This window comes from Prionailurus bengalensis, chromosome E4 (assembly GCF_016509475.1).
Source record: "Prionailurus bengalensis isolate Pbe53 chromosome E4, Fcat_Pben_1.1_paternal_pri, whole genome shotgun sequence".
NCBI classification, from domain to species: domain Eukaryota; kingdom Metazoa; phylum Chordata; class Mammalia; order Carnivora; family Felidae; genus Prionailurus; species Prionailurus bengalensis.
Window position 1 is genome coordinate 34387720 of NC_057360.1, and position 26728 is coordinate 34414447.

Here is a 26728-nt window from a genome sequence, read left to right on the forward strand (position 1 = left end):
AAGTCGCTGTGTTTGCCAAACTCCAGAAAGAGACACAATTGATGGGGGGTGGGGGTGGGGGGACGGGCGAGCGGGGAGGGGGGAGGGGATGGGCGATGAGGAGGGTGTCCAGCCTTGTTTTGTGTTTTATTCTCCCAAGATGTTGTAAATAATGGCAAGGTATAGTGCACGGAAGGGGAAATTACTCTGACAGGGCCCTTTTAGGGAGGAAAATGGAGCTAAATGTACATTCTGTTATTCCTGATCTTTTCATTCAACCCCCCATTTACGTGGGGGCTCCCCGGAGCTGATGTTTCCCCTTTGCTGTCACACGTAGTCACTGACTGGAGCCCATCATTTCAAAATAACGGCCTGCAAGTCTTCCCCTGTCGTGATTAATACGGGGTAATAATCATTAGCCACACTGAAAACTGCAGCGAGGTACCTCCGCCAGGCTGCCCAGCTTTATGGAAGCCAGGAAAGTTCCCCGTCACTCCACCAGGGGGGGGTGATGTTCCCCGCGAAACCTAAGAAGGCTTTCTGCTCTCAGCTTCTCCAGGAGGCCAGGACCTGGGGCTCCCTCACCCCAGGCGACAGCCTGGGCTGGGACTCGCCCTGAAGCCAGGACTTTGCAGAACCATGCAAAATAGGAATCCCGTGGGTAAGACAGGAGGCTGGAGCTCCAGGGGGGTGGGGGAAGAAGAGAGAAGGTGAATATATGATACCTGATCCTCCCCTGCTCTCCACCTTTGAAACATCAGGAAATATTGTCAGCTGAATGGATCGAAGGGGCTGGAGCCACCCGTGACTCAGGAAGATTCATAACACCAGAGCCTCGAACAGAAGAGTTTATCAAAGGCAGGCGGAGAGAGAAATCATCGCACTCGAGACAATTCAAAGGCAAAACCCTATTTCTCAGCTCTGTCCCTGTATTGCACTCCCTCGTCAATGTTTTGGGCACTGGGCTTTCTTAGCCATTACAAGGGGGCTTTCTGTGTGTCCCCATCCTTCCTCTCTTCTCCAGGGAGAGAGGTGGAGTGACAGTACAGCTGTGCTAGGAGAGAGGAGAGCATGAGGTCTAATTCTTGCTTCTTCCGGAGGCGGGCACCGGGGCCAGAGAGGGAGGGGACTCACGCAAGGTGGGGGGAATGGCAGAGGCAGGATCAGAACCCAGATCTCCTGACTCCCGAGGGAGGGGGCTCCAACCTCTGGCTTTTGCTGGAAATAACAGTCTTTTCATTTAGATCTCGTAAATAGAAGCCATTTCAGAAAACCTAAACAAATAAAAACCAAAAACCGTGCTGTGGCCCCAGAGGGAAGGAGGAGGAAAGTCAGAAGAGAAAGATAGACACAGAGCATTGCTCTTGCCTTCTTTCCTTCCCATGTCACACTCTACCTGGGACATCCGGCGAGAGGCTGTTTCACAAAAGGGGTAATAACAAGCGTGGGTCTTTCCTGCTAGGAATTCAAAACTCGGACGACAGGAAGCAATGTTAAAGGAAGGGTCTTATTCCAGTGCCTGTTCCCTGTTTGGTGAAGTCGGTGAGGATGCTGGCCAAGAGCTTGCGCCACTTCTGGGTTTTTCTTTTCCGACCTCGATGGTTCACACCCTGTCCTAAATCTACGGGCACTGAAGCGGGCACTGGGATCTGCGCCTGGCTGGCAGGGTATTGGAGTCACCTAAGCAGTGGGTTTCTTTATTTTTGCATCAGGGCAACGCATCTGACTCTCCGACAGCCTCCTCTCCGGGTGAGGTCCCACCTACCCACCCCTGCAGCGCCCTGGAGCAGCCCCCCGCATGTCTGGCTTGAGTCCTCCCAGACTGCCCCCGCCAGCTGCTGCTCTGCCCTGCCTGACAGCAACCCAGAGACAGGCCCCCAGGGCCAGCGTTAGCACAGCCGGGCTCCCGACCCGTGGCGGGGCTGGCCGCTTTGTTAGGGACCCCACATACCAGTCTGGAAAGAGAAGCCAGAGGCTGGGGGCAGACGGAGGGAGAGTAAAATGTTCTGTCCCTGAAGAGCCTGCCGTTAGAGGCGAGAAGAAATTCTTCTGCTATCATTCTTGTCTTTCTTTCTCCCCTAATTAGGAAGAGATGTAAGTTCAATTCTGTTGGGGTTTGTAGGGCACAGGTGCAATCAAGAGAAGGCAGACACCGGTGTTTTTCTCACCCTGCTGCCTGTGGGTTCCCACGAAGACGGTCTGGCAGGCCCTCTCTCAGGGGTGGGGGCGACACCCGTGGCACCCGATTATCCCATTACTTTGAAAGGCAGGCGTGGCCACCTACGTGGTGTTGTGCAGGGCAGAGGTGACAGAAGCTAGCGGGGATTTGCACGTGCCGGCAACTTGGTTCCCCTGGGCCGGCTCTCATTGTGAAACACACACACCCTGGAACATGGGGGAAGAATTGAGCTCATTAGTATGATTGTTTATACTAATCACGAGAACAGCCACAACATGCTCTCCTGTGCAAGAGACAATGACACTCCTGACCCTCAGTCGGGCTGAAGCTTTCTGTGACTCAGCGTGAAACTGCAGGAGCCCCCCCCTGCTGCAGGGACTCCCAGCCCCTGGTGGGCAGGGCGTTGGGCGCAAAGAAGCCCGGCGGCTCCCACTTCCCGGCCTCGGAGGTACGGACTCTCACGTCTTCGTCACCTTCGCCTCCTGGCCAGACAACAAAACTGGAGAAGATGGGTGTCCGGCCAACCGAGGTTCAGGCTCTGATCACACCATGTGCTACCCGGGTGGCCTCGGGACCCGCGGCTTGACTTGCAGGTCGCCCGGTTCTGCATCTGTAAGATGGGCCGATAGTACTCACCTGGAAAGATTTGTGAGGATGAGGCCGCACGTGGGTGTTCTGCCAAGCACCGTGGTGGGAACAGGGCGGGCACCCGCCCAAGCCGGCCCTTCCAATTCTACTTGGGTGACCGTAAGCAACAAGGGAAGGTATCATTTAATCTAAATAAAGAAACCTGAGTGAAATGATCACTTGCTATCGGTTCTGAGAGTTTCGGATCTCAAAGGGACCAACTGCACTGGCTTCATCCAGCCTCACTCCCACGGCCCCGGGCGTGCCCGCCGCCATCAGACTGAATCCCTCAGACAGCCTGGCCAGCTCAGTTCCAGCCGAAGCTCTGAGAGCGACTGGCACCTGAACCATCCTGGGCCACCAAAGCCAGGGAGGGCAGTGCGGGGCTTCCTGGCTAGCAAGCAGGGAAGGACCCCCCAAAACGTAACTTTGTAATACATCTCGGGCCACCAGGGTCCATGCCATTCTAATTCCTACACAGTAGAGGAGTGTTCACGGGGGCACCCTGGCCGCTCCCGCTCTTCTCTGCCCGCCTGGAAGGTGTGGGTGTGTGTGCACTGCCCGGCAGTGAGTGCCAACTCCAATGTGGGTGTATCTTGTGACTCCATGGGGGAAGGTAAGTGGGAGAGTCTCTTGATCTGTAGCATTTCCCAGCAGAGACGTGGGAAGGAAAGAGCCCCAAAGTGATAGGGAGACGATGCAGCCACCCCGTAAGCAAAAGGGTACTTCTAAGGAGCCCAGTTCTTTTCCCTGGAAAACCAAACAAGAGAATGAACTACAGTTAACAGCAGTGGAGAAGTAAGTTTGGCTCTGGACGAGGCTTCTAGATTTTAAGACAACGTCCCCATATGCTTGCATGACTCTCTCGGATTCACAGCCAGGATCTTATTTGATTCTTGTGAAGCAGAGGAGACAAGGCACAGGATACTGTTTCCACTTTCTAGATGAGGAAAGGGAGGCACCGAGAGGCTTCGCCAGGGATTATGTGACCCAATCGACGGTATCTCGTCTTTTTGGAATCTCTTAGAAAGAATAGAGGAGGAAGGCCCTTTGTCAGACTCTCAGTGCCAGGCGCAGAGCAGCAGCCCAAGTCATGAGCAGAGGACCTCACCCAGCCCTCACCCTCCGCGCTCGATGCCCAGCAGCGGTCCACACTCCTGCCCTGACCCCTTACCTTGCCCATTCGCAGGATTCTTGCAGATTGTTCCAGGGAATCATTAGGTAGGTGTAGGCTGCGATTGGTTGGGCCTCACAGAGAATATTCTCCTCTCAGGGCAGCATACTCGATGCGTGGGGGCGGGGAGGGGGCTTAGGGAAAGAGGGCGAGGTATACAGGACATAAGCTCAGCTTGTGCGAGGTTTAGCGAGAAAAAGAGTGAAATCCTGCCTTGTTTGATCTGGAGCCTTAACAGGCTCGCTACTGTTTAAAGTACACAGGAAAGCAGGATTTGTGAAGAGATGAGAGGGGAGGCGAGAGGGGGGTGACATCTTTATGAATGGTACTGAGGATCCCGGAGCAGGTGCCCTGCTGCTGCGTCCTGGGCCCATGTCCCCACCGCCCAGCCCGGGGCTCAGCACTCTGGCACCCCGGCGGCCTCTCCTCCATTCATGGACTTGGCCCACACACTCTGGGTTGGCCCGTCAGACCAATCCCTTTGTTCCGAACAATGTGGGGGGCAGAGGAGCTGCTGCTTCTGCACTGTGGCTGCCCCACAGCGTCTGCCGAGCGGAGGTGAAGCACAGCGTGGGAGACGGAGCAGCCCCCCCCCACAAGGGAAGCGTGTCTCTGCCTTGCAATGGGAAGTCTCAGGGTCAGGGCAGGTGAAAGATGATGCTGGAGTAGAGACAGCTCGAGTTGGTGGCGGCATCGGGGACCTCAACTTTGGGAGCTACGTGCAACCCTGGCTACAGATCACACACCGCCCAAGTGTCACCCGTTGGCAAGCATGAGCCCCTGACCTCTGACCACCGGTCCTCCGGTCACGCAGCATCCCAGGCGCAGCCCCCATCACACTCAAGGCACCCTAAATATATGCGCACACACACTGGCGGGCAGCGTTCCCATGCAAAACGCTGATGGCTTGCCACCCCCCTCCCACCTCTGAAAGGGAGCCGACTTCATGCTGAAAGCCTGCCAAAGTGTGGCTGGCTTCCAGCACCAAAAATACCTCCCGTGATTCGAGGGGCTACCGCGCTGGCATCTATTTGTGGGGCTGGAGCTGGTGCTGCGGCAGAGACAGGACTCCCTCTGGGGATCGGCTGGTGGCCCATTTGGGTTCATTCTCCCCAAAGTCGGCGGCCCGCCTTCAAGGGCCTGAGGAGGCCTGCTCAGCCAGACTTGCCCTCTGTAGGAGAAAGACTGACTCACTTCTCCCAGAGAAAACTCAGCTCCATTTCTAGAATGCTGTTGCCCAGTCCTTTACCACTTATCTGATCCTCCTCCCCAAGTCACCCGTCTAGTGACAAGAGAAGAAGAGTCCTAGGGCCTGGAATGATAATGCAGCAGCCACAGATGACTTTGTAGGGGTGAGTTTCCAGGAGCACTGTGGCCATGGCAGGGGTGGGTGGGTCAGGGTGGAGGAGAACCCTGTTGAGCTTATAAGGATTTTCTAAAGATGACGATTTGGCATAAGACCAACAGGTGCCCATCCATCCATCCATCCATCGATTCATCCATTCATTTGGTAAGTATTTATTAAGCACCCACTACTTGCCCGGAACTGTTCTAGGCTGTGTCTATCTGTCCTTGTGGAAGTAAGGATGGACCACAAGGCATTGGCAAAGGCTCTGCGAGTCCCCAAGGGCTATGGGTTTGACATCGGCTGGACAGGATGAGGAAGAAGACATTAAGGGCCAGGTAAATATCAGGAAACTTGAGTTCCTGAAAGACACAGATCTGAGGGTATGGAACCTATTAGCACGATTATTAGCACGATTTCTTAAAAAAAAAAAAAATACGTGTGGAAGGGATCATCGTGTACGATATACAATTCCGTTAAAGGAAGAAATCTCATAAACTTACTGTTGACAAATAGTATTTGTAGAATGTATGAATGAATACCCAGTGATCAAAGGGATGTGCTTACTGGAGCACACCTTTAAAGACCAAAGCCTCATGTATATTGTCATTGCCGCATGGGGTGTTTTATTTAAATGCAAACTTGAACTCGAGTTGTTCTTTTTTTTAATTCCCAAGATATATTGTCATAATTACGTGCTTCACTAATAAGACCCATATTTGTTCTAGCCTATTGGGACTAAAAATATGAACAAATCTTTCCATTTTAATGATACGATGAATTCTTCTGGCACTTTTACATGGATCTATTTTAAGTTCACCAAATATCTGAAGATTGAAGGTAGAAATTCCCATCTTACAGGTGGACATACTGAGGCCCAGAAGTGTTAAGTATGCTTCATCCAGGGCACCGCCCAGTGGACCGGGTTAGCGTTCTTCTGTTATGCTGACCACAAGTACTCCCATCACCTCACAGGACTCAGATCTTAGACCAAGTCCAGTGACAATGAGGAACCTTGGTGACACTGCCCCCGCTGTGTTCTCCTACTTGTCTTCTCTCTCTCTTCCTTCTGTCTTCCTCTGTCTTCATTCGGGAAGCATAGGGGAGACTAAGGATGAAGGATAGAGTGAGTGGAGGGGTCTGTTTCATTTTATTCTTTCTTACTCTTCATTCTAGGATTTATTTCTGGACTGTGGATGGGGGAGATGGTATGAAACAATTATTTAAATTGTATATTAATCTTCCCAAGATGTGATTAAATTGAAGCATGGGGAAGAGATGTGCCCCCCCCCCTTCCAGGGTCACACAGCATTTGATTTAAAACCAGAAGGTCCTAATTTTCAGCCTCAAGCTTTATCAGCTGGATATTTTCAACCCTACCTCTGGCTCTCTTGGGTGTAGTGGCCAGACTGATGTTCCATGTATGCAACAAATGGGAGAAATGTTGCTCTAAAATCTTCCACCCTCTTCTTCAAATCATATTCTTTACTAAATTGTGGTTTACATACAGTCTGCTCAGAGATAAGAGGGTAGACCAGACTGTCTGGATGGGGAGACAAGATCTACTTATAAAGAGAAATAAATAATAATACAGGGTAACTTATGATAATTGCCTGGAGGGGTGCCAACAGTAAATGCTAAAGAAGTTCAAAGAAAAAAGCGGGTATGGGTCAGGGAAAACAGCTTAGACAGATTCTGGGTGGCTCCCCAGGACACAACCAGGAGACACTGGTGAAAGTCACAGGGACACAAATTTCAGCTAATTACAACGGTGAAAGAACTTTTGAAGCATTAGCTAATTTCTGTAGATGAAGTAACGTCTAAATATTCCTGCACACACACCCTATACTGTGTTGAATGGACGATTTGCACGACCACCTGTGAGTCTAAATTTCTAACCACCACCAACCCCTTTCTCTAAGCTCCTGCTCTGAGAATTTCAAGCGATTTCCCTCCAGGGTTTCCGGGAGTGTTTTTTTTTTTTTTTTTCCTATTTATACCACTGAGGACTGTGGCCACGAGAGGGCAGTAGATGGAGCTTATCAGAATACTTGAACATGTTGAGTAAACTCGGGTGTGCTCTAATGACGAGCAGGGACTACGCAGATCCTGCGAACTCACTGGGGTCCAGCTTGCAGGCCTCTTTTGGAAAGCAGAGTCCAGGCCCTGCAGACTTACTGAGACTATATGGCACGGAATCAATAGTCGTAAAAGCACCCAGGCATTGCCATCCGGAATCCAGAAACCTCTCACCTTAGGTTATTAAAATAAGTTATCTTACCTCCACCTCTCTGATTCCCCTACCAGGCAAGCTCCCAGAGCCTGAATCTGGAAAGCGCCTCTCTGGTCCGTCCCCCCCACCCACCCACCCACCCACACATGCCAGATGCCCAGGGTCCCTAACAGAGCTGGAAGCTCGAGCTTCAGAGCAAGGCTCATCTTTGCATTATGAAAATAATAATTAATAACAACAACTTCAAACCTCATTTGACAGCTCGTTGGCTTTTTGAAATTCACCAGCAGAGGAAATTTGCTCCCACCAATTCCGAGACCTTCTTCTCAACCTCATTAGCCAAGGCCCTTTCCTCCCCACTCACCCCTCACTTATATTAAAGATGAAGAAGCGGGGTGTGTGTGCGTGCAGGATGGGGGGGGGGGGGTGACAGGTGATGCTGGGGGGGGGGGGGCGAGAAGTACATCCTCACTGCCCTCACCTACTCTGCTTGAGTCCTGAGCTCCTCGCACCCGGGGCTAAACCACCTGAGCTCTCAAGGCCTCCGCCCGAATCCCCAGGCCCTGGCAGATTTTCCTTGCCCCCTTGGTCACTTAAGGTGGCCGGCGGGTCCGGGCTGAGCTGGGCACAGGGCGGGCAGCCTGGAGGCCTCCCCGCGCCAAACCTGATTCTCCTTTGTTGACAGCTGGAGGAGGAGGAGGCAGTCCCGGCGGGCGGGGGCAGAGGCGGGGGGGGGCGGGGGGCTGGCGGGCGCGGCGGTGCCAGCGGCGGGCGCGGCCCCGGCCAGGCGGGCGCGGCCGGCAGGGAGAGGGTTAACGCGCGCGGCCTCTATGATAATGAGCTGCATGGTAATATAGGGAGGCCGGCGCTGAGGGCTCAGCCGCCGCCGCCGCCGCCGCCGCCGCCGCCGCCGCCGCCGCCACCGCCGCCACCGCGGGAGCCGGAGCTGCCGGGCGCAGCGGCGTCCGCGCCAGACTGGAGCGGGAGGGTGGCCGAGCGCAGTTGCTGGGAATTTGTCAGCCGGGAGGGCGAGCGGTCGGGAGAGAGACCCCGCGAGCTGGGGAGCGGTGGGGAGCGCGAGCGCCGGAGCGAGCCGAGCCAGCCCCGAAATAGCTCTAGAAAGCCAGGTTCCCGGAGGAAATGGGACTGTGACCGAACCGGGGAGCAAGAAGGGAAGGAAGCGCCGGGCTTGCTGATGTCAGAGGAGCCCGTAAAGTCGCGCTGGAAAAATCTGAAGGCAGCCGGGGCTCTGCTGCTTCCCCAGGAGAGACACCGCCAGCCACCCCCACACGCCCCCTCGGCGCCTCCGGGTTCCCCCCGCGAGCCGGCGACAGCGCGCCGCGGGGCTGCTGCGGGGCGACGGGGGACTGAGGGGCGCGCGGACCGGAGACCGAGGGGCCACTTCAGGAATACAGATAAGTGGCTGGCGGCTGGACGTGGATTTTAATGAATTTGGACTCCATGTGGATTTGGTCGTCCCCGTGATTGGGAGCTGCGGGCAGCGAAAGGGGCAGCGCGCCACCCTCGGCAGCCGGCGGCCGAGGCGGACGGGCCGAGAGCGGAAGGACAGACCGACGTCGCCGAGCTGGGTAAGCGGCGCCTGGGGCCGGGCGCTCCGAGTCGCCGGCGCCCTCCGCCCCTCTCCCCCGAGCGCGCGCCGCTGCCGCGGCCGTCTGCCTGGTCGGGGTCCCGGGCCCGAGCCCCGGGGCTCGGCTGCGGCGCGCGAGTCCCCGCGCGGGCTCGGCCACTTTCGCGGGCCGGAACGCGGCGTGCGCGCGGGTGCGGGCGGACTCGGAGCCGCCGCCTCCAGCCCCCGGCTTCCCCGCCGGCCACCGGCTCCTGGCGGCGAGGGCGCTCCGCGGCGCGGCTCAGGCACGCACCTGCTGGCACTCTGCGGCTTTCGGGAGCACGGAGGCTGCGGGGCTGTCCCGAGAGCTGGAGCCCAAAGCGGGCCTCGGTGGCAGGAGCAAAGGGAGCCCGAGGCCACTGTGGCCAACGCTCCATTTGGGGGCGTTCACTCTGGTGCCGGAGTCCCTGGCGGCCGCTGGCTGTTCCTTCCGATCGGAGGGACTCGGGAATGGAAGGGGAATGCATCGTCTGCGCGGAGTCCCCGAGGTTCAGGGAGCGATTTCAAGGCACTGAGTGGGGAGAAGTGCTCCATGACCCTCTCCGTGCTCCCTCGTGGTCAAGCACCCATCCGCACCATCCTCCGGTTTGAGCAGCCCGAGAGGATTGGGGGCTGAGGTAGGAGCTTGCCCGGGGTGGGAAAAGCTTCTTACAAACCATTTGAAAAGATTTCCCTCCAAATGTTCCTTCTTGCCCCACCCCACAAGTGATGTAGGGATCTTAGAACATTCTAGCTCTCTTTCTCCATCCCACAGGTAGTCTCTGTAAATGGTACTCGTGGTCTGGATGGGCAGGAAGAGAGTCGCCAGAAACTGCCATTCCAGGACCGTGGCAAATGTCCACCTGTTTGGCATGACCCTTGCTTTAGCAGGAGCTGCCTGCTCAAACTCAGCTCTGAGTGATAGATCATGGGGGATGGGGTGGGTAAAAGACTTGGAAGCAGTTAAGTCAGTTAAGAGGCTAGGAATGAGAGCCCCATGAAATGGGCAGTGGAATCTGATCAGGTCTCCTGTAGGAATGTAAGATCCTAGGGTAACAGTGGCATGCCAGAAGCGCCTATGGAAGGGATATAGCAGGGACAAGACCAGTTTGAAGTCGGGGGGCTGCCAGCTGGAGCTCGCGGCAGTGGCTTGGGGGCCTGGCAGATCAGAGGAACCCACAAAAATTGTGAGATCCATTCATTCCCTTCCTGCTATTCCTAAGCACGGTGGACAGGGTCTATGACCCGCTGAGTAAGATAGGTATCTGGGCTGGGCTGGGCTTTTAGGACTAGGAGTCAGGTTTAGCCCTCCCCTCCCCGCACAGGAGCAGGCTCCTGTCTTGTTGGGCTTCTTTCCCAGACCTTGAAACTTCATTCTTCCCTCTGGGCAGGCCTTGGATTCTGGGGCCTTCAACAGAGCAACAGAGCCCCGGAAGAGATAGCTGTGGCTGGAGGAATTCAGCCATTCCTCATTGAAATGCACAACTTTTGTGCAATCACCCCGGAAAGCTCCTGGAGTTGCTCGCAGCAGCCCTCTCTCCTCTGACCTCCTGGCAAGAGAGGAGAATTCATTAACTTCCCCTTCACCTCGCACAGCACCCTTTGAACTAATTACCTGTGATCTCTCCTCCTTGGCCTGGGGGGTCTGGAGGGGGGGGGTGGGGAGTGGAATGAGGAGAGGGGGTAGGGAACCAAGGAAACTGAGAGCAATCTGTCAAGATGCCTTGGCAAGGTTGTTTTTCTTGTCCCTTCTTCCACCTGCGTTACCTGAAAGAGCCTTTCCCCTCTGTCCGCCCAGCGACCCTCTTCAGGGACCCGCTGATAAAGGGAGGGCACTGCAGGCTGCCCTCTCTGCTCCCTCACTGTCCTCAGCAAATTGCATTAGGACAGGGCAGATTGGCTTGCAAAGCAGTTAAATGGAAATGACATGTGGAGCAATGTGCATTGGGGGTGAGGATTAGCAGGATCCGAAGGGGTAAAGTACCGGAAGGTCTCCTCTGCTGGAGAGTCCCCCCGAAACGCTTCTCTTTAACAGGACAGGAGGATTGGGGTATCCCACAGTCCGGAGCAGGGCAGAGGGGCTGGTTGGCCTTTGAACCCAAGTCCCCATGAAGAGCAAAGGGTGTTGTCCCATATCCGTCCCCTAAAAGAAACCATGTCAGTGCAAGGCTGGCGACTCCCCTTTCAGAGTTGGGCTGAGCACCTATCCCCGTCCCCAAAGAGCTGGGAACCATCCACCCCCCAACACACTTGACCGTCAAAAGCCATAGGTGTGCTGAATGTAAAAGTTCACCGTCTGTCAGGCTGGAGTCTGTGCTTAAAACGAGGTTAAAAAGAAAACCCTCAAAGGGTTTTCTCCAGTAGGCCCCTTTCCCATTTGCAAATACTTGCGATGAGTCCGTTCATCTTTATTTCATGGGCATGTTACAAGGAAACCCACAAGCAGGAGGGGAAACCGGTGACACAGTTAAATAGACGAGGTGCCGGCTGGCGGCAGGCTAAACTCCCCAGCTCAGGTACTATGGAATATTTACACCATTTGGGGGTGCATAGTCTCTAGCCTGCCTCCTTTGCTACAGCTGCCTCCCCAAAATATGAGCTTTGTTGTGGGGGCAGACGATTCCTGTCCCCAGCAACCACAGCCCTCCCCCCCCCCCCCACTCCCCAGCTGTCTCTCTGCATTGCCACACAGCTGTCTCCACCACGCACACAGACTGGGGCCCGATAGATATACTTCTGTCTATCATGGCGAGTGGAGAGGTAGGGAGCTCCAAGCCAAGCCAACCCCCCCCCCACCCCATTCTGATCCTAAAGAGACGAGAGCATTGTGTTACAGTCTGTTAACTACAAATAATTCAGGACTGTCCCCAGGAAACTGCTGGAAACAGGCTCTGAGGTGCTGTCGTTTTGCAGCTTATCTGCACACCCACCCCCATCACTACCACCCTCACCCAGGGGCAGTCTATTATCAATTCATTAGACGTGAATATTCTGTTTCTCCCCCTTCACATATGCTCCGTTCCAACAATGATGAATGGAACCGATTCCCTTATGGGAAACAGTTTTTTCACTTAGTTACAAAGATTTCATGCCTGATTAGAGTAAATGAAGGCTGGGTGTGCGTCCACTTCTTTTTTGGTCATTTCTAAAGGTGAGCCCTGTGGAGAAAAAGAAAGACAGTTCTTCCCGGGGTCAAACGGCCGGTTCCAAGGCACCCTGGGAGGGGTGGATGGTAAGAACGAGACACCCCTTTTCTCCTCGGCTTAGCCCTCGGGCTCTCTGGGGCCCCATTCCCTGGCACTGGGGCATATGGAACTTCTTTATCTAGCTCCGCACTGTTCCATCTGGAATTCGAGGGCAGAAATAGAGGCGAGAAAGTTCTTTGTTGGGGGGCAGGGTCCCTACCGGGTAAAAGTGTCAAGGAAGAGGAGGAAGGGAGGGTGAGAGCTGAATGAAAAGGCTCAGGCCTGAGCAGTGCAGAAGTTCCCTGCTCCTATGGTTGGTTAACCATTAACCCCCTGCCCTGCCCTGGCCAGATCTCCAGCTTGGGGGAAAGGATATGTCTCAGAAGCCCAGGAGCCCGGCAGGTGTTCTGTGACCCCCTCTGGCTCAGCAGAACATTTGTTCTGTCTCCTCTTCCTGCTCCAGCCGGAGGCACAGTCCTGGCCTCCGCCCACCCTCTCCCCTCCTCTTCCCTGGCAAGGGCACCCTCTGCCCACCCCCTGCCAGCTGTCCCTTCACCAGGCATCCCCCTGTTGTTCGCGGGGCAGCACGCGTGTGTGACCGGGAAGCAGGGGGGATGGTGGGGTGAACTGATGGAAGGGAGCCAACTGGTTCCGCTCAAGACCCCAAAGCCAGAGCTCTGAACTCGGGTTATGCAAGGTTTCAAGCATATGTATCAACCCGGGCCGCCCAAGTTCGCTTGGGGCATGGGGTCGGGGCAGGTGGGGGGAGTTTCTGTCTAAGTTCTCCAGGAACACTGGACTGTCCTAGTGCCTCTGGGATCTGGCTGGCAGGTCCCTATGTGGGCTCTTGGAGTAGGCCATTTGATCCCAGGCCACATCAGAGCTTTTCCAGTTCATCAGACCTGGTGTCTTGAACTTCAGGAAAACAAACAAACAAACAAAACCAACAGCAGATGAACCAAGCACGCAGACCAGGAAGGAGTCAGGTGCACAGGGACAGACCCAAGTCCTGGTGTAGAAACAGTCACAGATACACAGAGAAGCAGGGTGACAGCACAGGAAGGTAAGGACAGAGAGACTGACAGTGTGAATGGAGCACCAAGAGCTGAGAGCAAACACACAAAACAAGTGGGAAAGACCCCTCCAGTCCAGGCAGAAGGGATTTCTTCTGTCTTCCCAGGCAAGGGGAGGCTCCGTCTGGGCAGCCATGGGAAGCTGAAGTAGCAGGTTATATCCACTAGAGGGGGCTCTTGAAAACCAGGCTTGGCCCTAAATAGTGGTTTTTGTGCCTTTCTTTTCTTTTCTTTTCTTTTCTTTTCTTTTCTTTTCTTTTCTTTTCTTTTCTTTCTTTTTCTTCTTTTTTTTTTTTTGAGAAGAAAAAATTAGATATATTAGAGACTCCCAGCTGTCACTACCCAGAGACTACAGCTGGTAGGGTCCTATTGCCAGTGGGACCTCTAGGCCACCATCATTACGTGGAGGCGGCCCATCACTGTGTGCAGCAAGGGAGAGAGAGATCTGGCCCACAAGATGTGTCGGGGGGGGGGGCCCACAAGGTGTTGGGGGGGTGCAGGGGAAGGGGATGCCCTCTCAAGTTAGCAGGCAGTCCTGTCTGCTGGCTTGCCGACAAGAGGCTCTTGCCTTTCTTTATCAGCAGAATTCTTGGCCCAAGCCTTCACCCCATCACCTGCCTTTCCCACCCCCCTCCCAAAGTACCCCCCCCCATCCTTCTTCCAGCTCCCTAAATGTGGATTTTCGAGATCCTTACAGATGATGGCAAAGCTGCTCCTTGAGGAGACTTTTTTTAAAAAGACTTTTCAGGAACTGAACGCATGTCAATGTCGTATCGCTGATTTAAACTTGGGTCTTCATGTTCTCGGTGGGAACCTTTCTCTGAACCATAATCCCCCCCCCCCTTTCATTTCAGCAGAGGACAATATGGAGAGGGAGCAGAGTCCAGAGGCTTTGAGATAATAACTGTCTGACAGGAGTATGGAAAAATATTGAAGTTGGAGGATGGGCAGAGGGCCAGGAAGTAGCATCTCTTCAGATCTGATACCTCTGATATTTCATCTGGGCTTCCCATTGGCTTCTGTTTACCTGGGGTCAAAGCAGAGGGAGGGAAGGGAGGAGAGAGAAAAGAAAAAAGAAAAACCAGATAAATGTATCAGGTTATGAAAGTTTAATCCTGCTTTTCCTTGGCTAAAATTACCTTCAGTATGGGAGATAAAAGGCAATGGAGTTGCCCTCGGAAAGTTCAACTTGTCTTTGAGAAGGGAGGGGTGGGAGGGATCCTGGGGATCAGCATTACTAGCCCTTGAATGAACCTCTTTCCTCTGTGCCCCCCACAACAACATTCTCTCTGAAGCTGAGCAAGAGTGAGAGAGAGAGAGAGAGAGAGAGAGAGAGAGAGAGGGAGAGAGGAAGGAGGCTTCGGACAGAGGTACCTCCAGCACTCTTCTGCGTGGTCAGGGAGCTCACCTCCCAGGTTATCTCTTCCTATGTTTAAGCACCCTCCCTTCCCTCTGGCTTGTTTGGGGATGGGGGATGGGAGGGGGGTGAGAGAGAACCCCGGGAGAACCCCTCCAACTTTAGCCTTGGTTTTTGAATTGTTATGCCACCAGTCTCGCCCTTGCACTGAACCAAATAGGAGGACACCGAAAGCAGGAATTGGAATCCATTTACGCTTAAACAAATAGAAATCTGTCACTTGTGCAGTGGTAGGAATGTAGTACCATCAAGTATGAAAAAGTAATAGATCCTCCCTTCTAGAAACAGTATCCTGCGGGGAGGGGGAATTAACATAAGCCAAGTATCCTCCAAGGAAACTTCAGTATAAGTCAGGATGGAGTTAAGAGCTTGGCAGGGGCGGGGGTGGAGGGCGCATCAGGGGAAGTGAAGGCACAGACGCCCGTGGTGGAAGCTTTGGCTCCAGTCCGCGGAAGGTGCAGATTTCCAGGAGAGACTCACGTCCCTGAGAACTGTGGTTTCCTGTCAGGCATGACTGTCTGACATTCTGTCATTCCTCAGCTGCTCAGAACTACCCCTCATTCTCCTCCACGGATTTTAAAACTGACAACGCCGTAGTTTTCTGTTAGTCAACATCCGAGAGCACGATCTCGGAGGCCCCACACTCCCAAGGGGTTTTCACCTTGCATTCTATGCAAATTGCAGCCCTTTCCTGCCTCTAGAGCTGGCAGCTTGATGCCGCTGTGGTTCATCAGGAAATGTTATTACTCATCGGTATTCACATGTAAGTGTCCAGAATCCTGCTGTTCCCTCGCCCACTCTTGCCTGAATGAACTCATTAAGTGGATCAGACCCCAGAGGAAAAAACTCGGATTTTATCCCTCCACCTCGGCTGGGCAAGAGAGCCATCTCTGGCCTGTTGGCTACCTGGAGGAAGAGCCCGTCTCTTTTTAAGGTTTCTGTCCAGAAAGAAATCAGGGAGGATAAATGAAGGGTGGTTAAAAGGAGATTTCGGCTCTAAGTAAAAACTTTATCCAGTCCTGTGTTGGAAGGTTGTGGTCTCCTTGCACCTTAAAATTGTTCGCGTAAGATCTGGGGTGGGCAGACCCTGTACTGGGATGGAGGGAACAAGGGGGCGTACTTGGGTTCTAAGAGGCCTTTGATCTAGGTATGCATATGTAAACATATATATGTATTTGTATGTGTATATGATGTGTGTGTATGAAGAGAGGAGTTTATGACAGCCCCCCCCAGCCCCCCCCAAATGTAAAGAACCACTAGACCCTAGTGCCTGCGGTCTTTTTCTGCGGAAGGAGGGTTTCAGAACTAACCCCAGTACCTGCCCCATGTCCCAAAGTCGTAGGCCGCTCAGTCTCAGAGGGAACGAGTAATCCAGGGACAAGACAGGCTGAGAATGTCAGGGGAACCTGAGTGTCACTGCTCTGGAACTCCGGACACGCCGTTGAACTTCTCTGAGCCGGAGGCAAAGCAGATGTTCCTCCCGTTAAGGGAGAGAGGGAAGGTTCAGGAGGAGAGGAAAAGGAGGTAAACAAAACAAAACAAAACAACAACAACACACAAAACAAAACAAAAAACCCCACAAAAACCAAAAAAGCCTGCCTGCCCTGTAAAGGCAGGGGGACCAGAGAGCAGACAGAAGTGACAAGAGGGGATGTTGCTGCTTTGAAGTGGTTTCCTGCTTCATAAAAGCGAAAGCCCTCGGCTGGGCTGGGTAAATATTACGTTGGCCTCTGACCTCCCACCTCCCTTGACTGCTCCCCAGGCTTCCCTTTTTTTTTTTTCTCCCGAGCAACAGAGATACCTGAGGGAGAAGAGCCTGCTTCCTCAACTTCAGGGTCCCCAGCAGGAGCCTTGGTCAAAGCCGGATGGGAAGACCAGGCTCCCTCCCTGTCCCCAGACCCGAGAACCCTCTCCTGGGTCAGCGAGCCCTACCTGGTCTCCGCTCCGTGTTGGCAGGTAGCAGCGTGTTCCAAGAGAGAGGCGGTCAGGATTTCACAGTCACCTGACAAGACTGACCCCCACCCTCACCCCAGCCACCTAGACTTTCCCGACAAGTCCTTTGACATCCTGTGGAATTAAACCCCACACCACCGGGGTTTCGGTTGGGCAAACACTCCTCTGAGTTTTCTCTAGAAGTAAACAAAATTCAAGCCCGCCACCCCACTAAGAGTGACCCCCCAGGGTGTGGAGCCCTTCACTTCTCCGGCCGGAGAACCCCTCTGGGAGACACTGAGGAAAATGTTGCGAACTGCACGTGACATGGGGAAGCCACACCTGGCACCCTTGCATAGGAGGTTTGGACCCTACCGAGAGGGGTGTCGGAACAGATGGCCAGGAAGGATCTGGTGTCGGAAGAAGGTCCTGATGCACAGGAACAAAGGGCCTTCCTTCACACTTGTCACTTTTCCCTCCTCCTATAAGATTTCTCACCTGCCCACTGGGGCCCACCCACCATTTGCTCTCTGATTACAGGAGGGAGGCAAGGAGAGCCACAGGAAACTCTCGGAGAATCGGCTCCTGCCCCTTACCCTGCACCTCAGTTTCTCCATTTGTATGGCGGAAATGCGCGCTTTTCATGACTATCCAAGCACCCCCATTTGCCTTTGTTTCTGGAGCCAGGCATAGGAAGATGGTGAGGGGATTTGGAAAAATGACAGTTGTTGCAAATGTGCGAAACTATTCTAAAATTTAGAGCAGGAATAAAGCCAAGCTGGGGACATTTTTCTTCCCTCCCTCTCTCTCTCTCTGAATTTGTTTGGAACTTTCTGAGAAAATAAGATTTTATTTAAAGAAAATGTATATGCTAAAGGTTCTTCTATATAAAAGTAGTTAAAAGACTCAATGGAGACTGGAAACTGACAGGCAAGCCACGTGTATGGCTCATGGTTAACATTTAACCAGTGGGGCTGGAATTTGAATTCTGAATTTGCTACTGCTGGGGTTTTGGTGCCTGCAGCTTTAAGAGTAGAACTGAGCGATAGTATCATAGAACTGGTAAGTTGGCATTTTTCTGGGCGTCAGCCTCCCATGGCAGGACAAGGGGAGATCTCACGGGCCCCTGGCCACCTGCCTGCAGTGAGGCTTACATCTCTCCTGCATGCAAGGGACAGTCTGTCCTGTCGTGGGACAGACTCAGTATGAAGGACCCTGGCGGGAGCGGGGACCCAGAGCCCAAGCTGGACCATGAGCCTCAGGGATTAGATCCCTGGCTGGTGCTGAACACTGGACAAAGCAGCAGGGTGTCTGCTGAGATACATCGGCTGTCTTTCCCTAGCCCAAGAAGCTCCCCTACATCCAGCCGAGGCACAAGGAGCCGTGGCCCTCGTTGGAAGCGCGGAGCACGGGAAGACGGCTCTAAGAGGACAGGGTCCTGTGCGTTGACAGCCCTGTCCAGGAGCCTGCTGTGGAAAGTGAGTCCGACAAAGCACCTAGATTTTCTTCTCTAAATCACTTTGGAGAACACAGCTTGAATGACAATAGAAATGGGTGTTCTGTGTAGAATGCCTGAGAAACGCTTCTGAGCGTTTGATAGCTTTCACCCAGGCTCACGTCATAGGTGTGATGCCCGAGTCCACACTGGGTGAGTAGGTTGCCCTGAGGCACACAGCGAGTGGCCTTCCACTGGCCTGCACGTTCGTGGGGGCTCCTCTGTCCCAGCCCACCCCAGCACTCTTGAACTGCCCGCTTAGCCACGTTCTCTTCCCGTCTCTCAGTCCCCAGCTGTGCCCAGGGACCTCCCCACTCTGTCTTGGGTGGGAGCAGGTGGGTGCCTCACGGTGCGGCTCTAGTCCCTGAGGACCCACGTCTGCCCTCCTCTGCTGGTCCTCGGGCCCCAGGACACCCGGACCACCTCTCCGCGGTGCTGCGCCATGTGGTGTATGTAGAAAGGCCCCCCTCTCTTCGGTGGCTCCGACCGGCTTTCTTCCATCTACCGCAAGCCTTGCTATTTGCACAGTCAATGGCTCTGGCAGGGCCGAGCCGCCCCTCCCTCCCCGAGAGGCACTGTGGGCACTGTTTGTGTCTCAGTCTCTATAGACTCAGCATTGACAACTTGAAGAGGGTGAGACAATGACCAAAGCAGCTGCCCGCAGACTGTGCTGGCTGGGACGCGGCCGGGGAGCGTCAGGCCGGCCAGAGTTTGTGTACCCTGCACCTGTGAGCTTTCTCAGGCAGCCACGGCCAACGCACAGGGGGAACTGGGATCCAGAGGCCCTGGTCCAGGCCACCTGATTGGCTCCCACCGCATGCCCACAGCTTTCTTGGCCAAGCTTTCCTCCAGCTGTGTAGTCCCTCAGGGCCTGGAGGAAAAAGCAGGGTCCTGGCCCCGGGAAGCAGCCATTTAGAACCTCCGGACAGGCAGAGGCAGAATGCCCGTCCAGGTTAGAGAAAGACAGGAAGCTTCGCCAGAAGCCTGCCCAGGTAGAAGAAAGGTACATTACTTGCAGAGATTGAAGTTATTGCAATACGATTTAATTTGATTTGAACATGCATTTATTGAATATCTACCACGTGCCAAGAGTAATGGGAGGAATGTCACCGTCCGGCTCTTGACAGGCTTGCAATATGGCAAGAGAGGCAGAGGGAGGCAAATAAATGACGCTCAGACAGGTTGAGTGTAAGTATTGCAGGAGGGTGGCGGAGAGGGAGATTAACCAGAGCCATCTGACCCGGAAGGGGCCGCCGAGGGAGGGGATGAGCCCTACTTCATTTAGGGAATTTAAACAGAGGTTGGAAGGTGACAGCCAGGTCTCCAGAAGGGATTCCTCTGTGGAGCAGAAAGGTATAATGGGTGACGGCTGAGATCCCCACCCACTGGAGTCCCTGTTTGCTGCTCAGTAAATACGATGGAGGAAGAGGCTGCACTGGAAGTGAAGTTGACTGTTGGCCCTGGCTTGGGCTCGTGAGAACGACCCGGAGCTGCTGGCCTTCCTTCCATAGTAAATCAATCTGGTTCTCACTGCTTCGCCCCCACGACTCCCCTCAGAGCAGGGTGCCGGGAAGGCTAGGCTGGGCTAAGCCCTGGTCTCCCCTGGAGCCAGAATTCTCCGTAATCACGTTCAAATGAGTACTCCGTCTCCAAGCGGGGGCAGACCGGTGGGAAGCGAGTCTTGGTCAGCTCTCTGCCTGCACAGCTCCGACTTCTAATCGTTGTCATAAGCGGGACGGAAACAGCTGCTCACTCCAGTCTATTATCAGCTTGGTTGGAGACAGAGAAATTTAAATGACAGTACGATGCTTAGCGAAGAAACGAAAGTCTGTGTTAAAAATAAAGAAAACAAGACAGCTTGTTTCATCGAAATGGAAGGGTTATTAAACAGCCCTGAATTAATCAGTGATCTGCCAGGGCTGGGAATTGCAGAGCAGCAGAGGGCCAGGGGAGAGACCTAGGAGAGGGTGGGTGGGTGGGAGAGCAGTCCCAGAGGGGGCAGGAGATGCCTTTGTCCTTGGGCTGGCTGCAGGGACGCGGGAAATATGCTGGTCTTCAGAGGGGGAAGAGGCAGCTAATTCTCTGCCCCACAGATACGAGCAGATAGGGGGCCCCCAGCTACTCCCCTTACAAAGCCCTGCTTCTGGAATCTTGCCATCAGCCACCACCTGCACCAGCCCTGGGGGTTCTCTACCCTGTGCCTTCCCACCAGCCAGGACCGAGGGGGAGCCAAATGGCTTTGTGTGGATGGCCAGATGCCCCCCACCAGGCCTTTTCCTCTTTCATGGGGGTGGGTCCCCAAGAACTCAAGCGTGAGTTGGGCTCCTGATGCCCCACCCCCCATTCCGCAGCACATCCCTGAGGATGACCAGAGTCTTGCCCACCTGGAGGCAGAGAGCGATCCCTGGAGTAGTTGATCTCTCCTTGGAGATCTCAGCTGGTGGCTCCTGCCTCCAACCCCAGGCAGCAGGGTGACATGTTTGACCCCGGGAGCCCGAAGTTCCCCCCTCAACACATCTAGTACCTTTGCCAAAATATTCCACCCCAGATATACCTGTCTTCTCACCTGTGAGGGGGTCCTGCTGTGGCCGCTGTCCCTCACAGGCTGCGGGAGGGGTAGGTTAATGACATAGCATATGGGAAATGCTCAATGAACCCTCAAATCACTGCACACATGGCTGTTTGCATTATGGGGGAGGGGGGAACCGGGTCCTGAGAACTAAACGGCAGAAGAAAGGATTTCCAGAGGGCACAAGATGGGTCTGGTAGAGAAACAGACTTGCTCACCCCTTGGCAGGGGCACGCGACGAGAGGCGGTGGCCAAGCGCACCCGCAAGCACACCCGTGTGCACGTGTGCACCCACCCGGGTGTGCAACATGTTGGATCTTGAATCAATCACTCCAAGAGCATTTTCTCTGCTCTTTGACCTCAACATTCTTTCTCCTCACCCCTCCCTCCCCCCTGCTTCCCTCCTGGCTGTTTACCCTTTTCCAGGCTCCTCTCTCACACCCCATTCATCATCCGGGCCAGATTCTCACTCAGGGAGTTCTTTTCATCTCCTGCCCCAGGTCCCCCAGCGCTGCACCAGCCTGCATTCCCCCTGCTTTCCCTCCAGCACATTCTTCTCCCCGCGTCAGGCTCTCTGATAATTGTGCACTTCACTTTCCCTCAAAGTTAGAGCGGGGGTCCTCGATGTCCCGAGCTGATAGGACTGCAAAGGTCTCAGGAAGTCTCTCTTTTCCCCTGTCTACTCATCAAGGGGCTTAATGCCACTCCAGGCGTTAAGGGTCCTGCAGACCGCGTGCTTGTGCATCTCAGCTCAGACAAGCCCCGTAAGCAGACAGATCTCTTTCGGGCATGCCAACCACCTCCCAGCCCTACATGGCTCCCTTTTATCCGGCTCCAGAGCACTTCCCCTGCTCGGTTGTGCATGAGTGTGAATGTGCCTGTTACTTAAGAGAGGCTGCCTGGCAGCTCAGGATCTTTTCTGCAGGAGCTCAGCGTCTCAGACAAAGAGAGGAAAATAATAGAAACAGAAGGTGGGAAGGTACAGGGTGGGGACCCAGCCTGCTTAAGAAGCTTCCCCTTAAAAAGGAGTTACAACTTTGTATTCGAAGGCGGGCTGTCAGTTCAGAAAAGCACTGGAGAGGAGGAGATGCGGGGGAGGATCGGGGAGGGGAGTTTCACCCTACATGCTGGCCAGAGCCGGTCTGGAAAGAGCCCGGAGAACACGGAGCTCCAGCTCAGGGACTGTCTTCAGCATCGTCTCCTCCTCCTCCTATGGGCCAGCTTTCCTCTCTCCTCCTTCCCTCCCTCTTTCCTGCCAAGGGCACCTGGATGAATCACCAAGAGCAGCAGAAGTGGCCCTTAAATCACCCTCAAGGTGGGAGGAAGTGGGGGTTGAGGTGGAAAGCCTGGGGCTCAGGGGACTGGGGAGAAGGGCTACAGGGACCCGCGACACCCACTTCCTCCCGAGAGGCCAGGACCCTCAGGAGCTTCCGCGGCATAAGAATCACCTGGCTGAAACGGAGCCTCCAGCCTTCATCCCCAGCACACACAGGGCAGCCCTTGCTGCCGAGCAGGTGGTGTCCTTGCACAGTGTTTCTCCAAAAACAGAAACCAGAGTAATTGATGTTTATTCAAAGCTTGTGGGGTTAGCAGAACGTTTTCACATTCATAATCTCGTTGAGCCTCACCAACAACCCTGTGAGGTGTCCTTCAGCAGATGGAGGCTCCAAAAGGTTAAATAACATGTTCAAGGTCACCGAACTAGGAAGTGGTTGAGCGAGACCCGAGCCCAGGTCTCCTCTCTGCACCTGCTGCCTGGCTGCATGCACTGCAGTGAGCTTGACCCCCCGACGGAAGAACCCTGTTCTGAAGCCTCCCTAGGGGAATCGCAGCCCACCCCACTCTGCTCTTGATCCCTCCCGCTGTCAGTTGGCCGCTTACTATTATAGACATGTCGTGTGATCTGTGAACTCGTGCAGGTTGTGGCTTTGGAGCCCTCTTGCCAAGACTTTTCCTGCATGAAAAGTTGTGCATCCTGTGCTGTGCATTCTTCACCGGCAGAGCTGGCACCCCCCCCCCGCCCCCCCCCACACCCCAGCTGATCCTTCTTCATCCTTCTCCCCACCTCATTCACCTCCCAGTGACACTTGCTCTTTCCCCAGCGGGTTCAAGATGAACGCCAGCCAGGGTCCTTCCCGAACAGTTTGCTCCCTTCCTCACTACCTCCACCCGTTATGACAAATGGTTGAGCCCCGTGTGTTAGTCCACACCATGTCTAAGGGCAGACTAGTCACTGAGAAAAGCAAAGGGGCATCCCCGTCTCCCCTCTCCCCTGCGCTCCATGATTCAGACTGAGCACAGAATGGAGGGAAAGGCATCCTGCTACCCCTGCACGAGATGCTGAAGAGCACGAGGGATTATGCCTGCACTCCAAGAGCCTCTGATTCGATGGATAGGACACAGTCGCATAGCGAGAGAGCCACCCTGGCAATGCAGTGTGTGCTAAAAACAACAGTTGCTGAATGACTTTGGAGGAGAGACAGGCGATTGGGGCAGGGAGGTCCTAGAGGTTTCCTGAAGCTTTGAAGGATGGACGGGGTTTGGATAGGCAAAGAAGAAAGTGGAGACAGGTAGAGGCAGCTGCAGAGGTGAAATTCTGCAAGGTGTCCTGGGGACTCCACACGTGAACCGGTTTGTTGGGAGTGGAGTGCCTTTGGGAGAGGTGGAAAGGGAAGCTGGACAAAGAAGAGCCAGCTTGAGGAGAACTTGAACTTGGGTGCTTGGCCGTCCAGCCTCAAGCCCCTCTGGGCAACCGAAGGGGTTTCCATGGGTGGATGTCACACTCTGGCCATGTGCCTGCCAAAGTGAGACAAGGAATTTGAGGCACGAGGCACACTGGGCAGGGTGTCTGTGGCTGAATTAGCTGCCAGTGGCTTTCAGGGTCCGTCTCTGCAAATAGTCTCCGGGACAGTCTTACATGTGCCTTTTTCGGGGAGACGCCACCAGGCTTGCTGGTCAGGAGGCCCACTCTCGAACTTTGGGGAAGCCTGAGTTTTGGGAAAGGACAGTATTAAAAAATGCGTCTCGCGCTGGCACGAATGGCTCCTTTTCCTGCCGCGAGGGTGAAGCAGCAATGATGGGGAGAGCTCCTTGTTTCTAGAGCACTTCCGTGGCCGGCCTTGGGAGCCACCAGGGAGGAGAGAGGCAGGGGCTTCTGCAGGAGAAGCAGAAAGTGCCGGGGACTCGGGCAGGGTGGGGGTGGGCCATTAGTTTTCCTTCAAGAGGAGAACGACTGGGCAATTTATGGAGAAAGTAAGTGGGATTGAGGGCCAATCCATTGCCTGAGAGCTGAGATGAATGCCTGGGGTTTTGTTTGGATTTTTTTCTTCCCTCTCCTTTTCTCTCCCTTTCCCTCCCACTGCTGTGAATCGGAGCTGTGTCATTATTCTTTGAAAACATTACGGTTAATGGCAGCATAATATGCCATTATATGGAGTAACTGTAATTTATTTAACAATTTAGTCAGGCACTTTCTACCCTGTGTCCTGCTCTCCTGCCCCATTTCAACCTCAGAGTTCGTGGCTCTCCTGCCTACAGTAAGGATGGGGCGAGAAGGTAGGAGACACATCTCCAGGCTTCTTGGAAAGGTCATTTGAAATGCCCCTGAAAAGAGAGCTCGCCAGCTAGCAAACCTCTTGCCACAAAACAGCCCCAGAATCCACCTTGTAACCGATATCTCGACCCGGGCCGCCCTACCCCAGCCTGCTCCATTACCGAAATAAAATGGGAGCCTCAGGTTTTGACCTTTAAAATAAAGTACTTGCCCGATCTTACTGATCATTCTACTGATTTTTTTTTTTTTTTTTCCCAGACCAGCGATAAGAGGGTTTGGTCAAAAAAGTAACATCTAAATAGGTAGGCAGGGTGTAAGGGTGAGGACAACATGGGCATCAGAAAGTCCTGCTTCCTAGCAAAATGACACTGGCCTAGTTAGTCATCCTTCCTGAGATTCAGGTTTTTCATCTGTGAAATGGGTAGGATAATACCCATCTTGCAAGATAATCGCAGAATTCTCCGCCGCATATGGAAAGGATCTAGCACAGGGTGCCACGTAGCAAGTGGGTGATAAACGCTAATAATAACGTTAGCCCCCTTTTATTATTATTGTTATAGAAAACAAGTGGCACTTGCTGTTTTATGAAACTCATGGCCCTCAGGTTATGAAGTCTCCTAGTATGAATCTGACTCGACTTAGCAAAGCCATAGTCCCCCTTTTATGCCTAGTCTGCCTTTGGAAGGAGCCCGAGAAGTCCTTTTTCTGTCCTTTAAGCCCATAACGTTGACCAGAACAGTACCCCCACTTCTATGATGGTTGAAGCAGGGTCCGGCTTAGAGTCAGGGGGAAAGCGGGGTGACCTTTCTAGGCCCCACGCAGTGCAGAGGGCAGTCTTGCTCCGGGGCCTGATGCTCAGAGTCCTGCTAATTCTCAGAAATTCTTTCTGCCCCAGGGGTGAGGTGGCCATGGCAAGGCGTGTTCCTCCCTGGCCATCCCCCAGAGGGGGTTGAAGAGGGCAGAGCCCACGGAAGGGGGAGGGGGAGGGGGAAGGGGTGGCGGGGAAGGCAGCTGCTTGAAATTGATTGCTTCTGTAGTTTAGTTTAGACCATGGGCTCTCTCAGCGCTGCCCGGGTGGCGACCTTTAGATAATAAAGGGAATTCTGGGAGCTTTCTGACAGGCCCATGACATATGGGGCAGGTCTGCGGGGTCAGGCGGTGTATCTCCCTGCTCCCGGCCCCAGGGTAATGAATCTTGTTTTGACTTTGCAAAGCCAGCCAGGCAGTGCCCCAGAAAGGAGCCGGGCCCCCTCCCCTCCGCCACCCCTCAAGTGAGTGTGCGTCTTTGGAACCCTTCATAATTCAGGGAGACAACTCCAAGCTTTTACAGCCTGTGAGGGGACAGGACAAACACTGCATGTTTTGCTAAGGCCCTGGGAGAGCTGGTGTGGTTTCCAGGGCCCCATCAGAGCCCACTGGGAGAGCTGGGGAAAAAAAAAAAAAAAAAGCCACAGAAAACCCTCGCCTGGTATGAAAAGGCAGTGGTTCCCCCGGGGGCGGGGCCGGAGGAAGAGCCGGGGTGGGGTGGAGGGAGTCGCAGCTTCTCCCATAGGGCTCTGGGGGCCTGCAGGTGACATACCAACTGTCCCGGCCGGGAGCAAGCAGACGGGATAGGAAACACGCTGCAGGAAGAGCCGGACTGGTGAGACATGGCAGATGCCGATTCCGCCCCCGCTGGTGGTACAGCAGGGAAAGGCAGCGCCGCGGAGTTCTCCGGGTGAAAGGGTGTGCACCCTTGCTGCCCTCAGTTCCCACACAGATGTGAAGGACCCGATGTCTCTGATGCCTCGGCCCTGCGATGGCTTTTGCAAACGCGCGCACGCACGCCCATTTTCTTTAAAAGAACGACCCCCCTGAGCCAAGATGTTAGAGTATCTTATCCACCCCCTGCTGTGTTCGCTGGCTAGGGCTGCTGTGACCAAGTGCCCCGGACTGGGTGGCTGCAGCAGCAGAAATGTGTTGGCTCACAGTTCCGGAGGCTACAAGGCAAGATGTCTGCAAGGCTGGCTCCTTCCAAGGGCCATGAGGAAAGGGTCTGTTCCAGGCGTTCTCCCTGCCCCATCGCTGGCCGTCTTCTCTCCGTGTCTCTCCACTCGATCCTTCCTCTGTGCCTGTCGGCCTCTGTGTCCAAGTCTCCCCTTTCTGTAAGGACACCAGGCATTTGGATTAGGGCCCAACCTAATGACCTCATTTTAATTTAATTACGTCTATAAAGTCACCGTCTCCAAATACAGTCACATAACTGGAGGTCAGGACTTGGATAGACAAATTTGGGGGGTTCGTGATTGAATCCCTGACGCCTGCCTGCCCGCCTTTCTTGCCAGCACCCCCAGGGTCTGCACTCTGCCCCATCACTCTGCC

At 54.3% G+C, this 26728-nt stretch overlaps 1 protein-coding gene across 4 annotated transcripts in view; it reads left to right on the forward strand.

The window, feature by feature from the left end:
* Nucleotides 1–8448: 8448 nt before the first annotated feature.
* Nucleotides 8449–26728, forward strand: part of PLXNA2 (plexin A2) — a 206825-nt gene continuing 188545 nt past the window's right edge. For all 4 annotated transcript variants that reach the window (XM_043568305.1, XM_043568307.1, XM_043568308.1 and 1 more), the window contains exon 1: nucleotides 8449–9126. The gene's annotated coding sequence lies outside the window, so the exon portion shown is untranslated. The remainder of the gene's footprint in view (nucleotides 9127–26728) is intronic.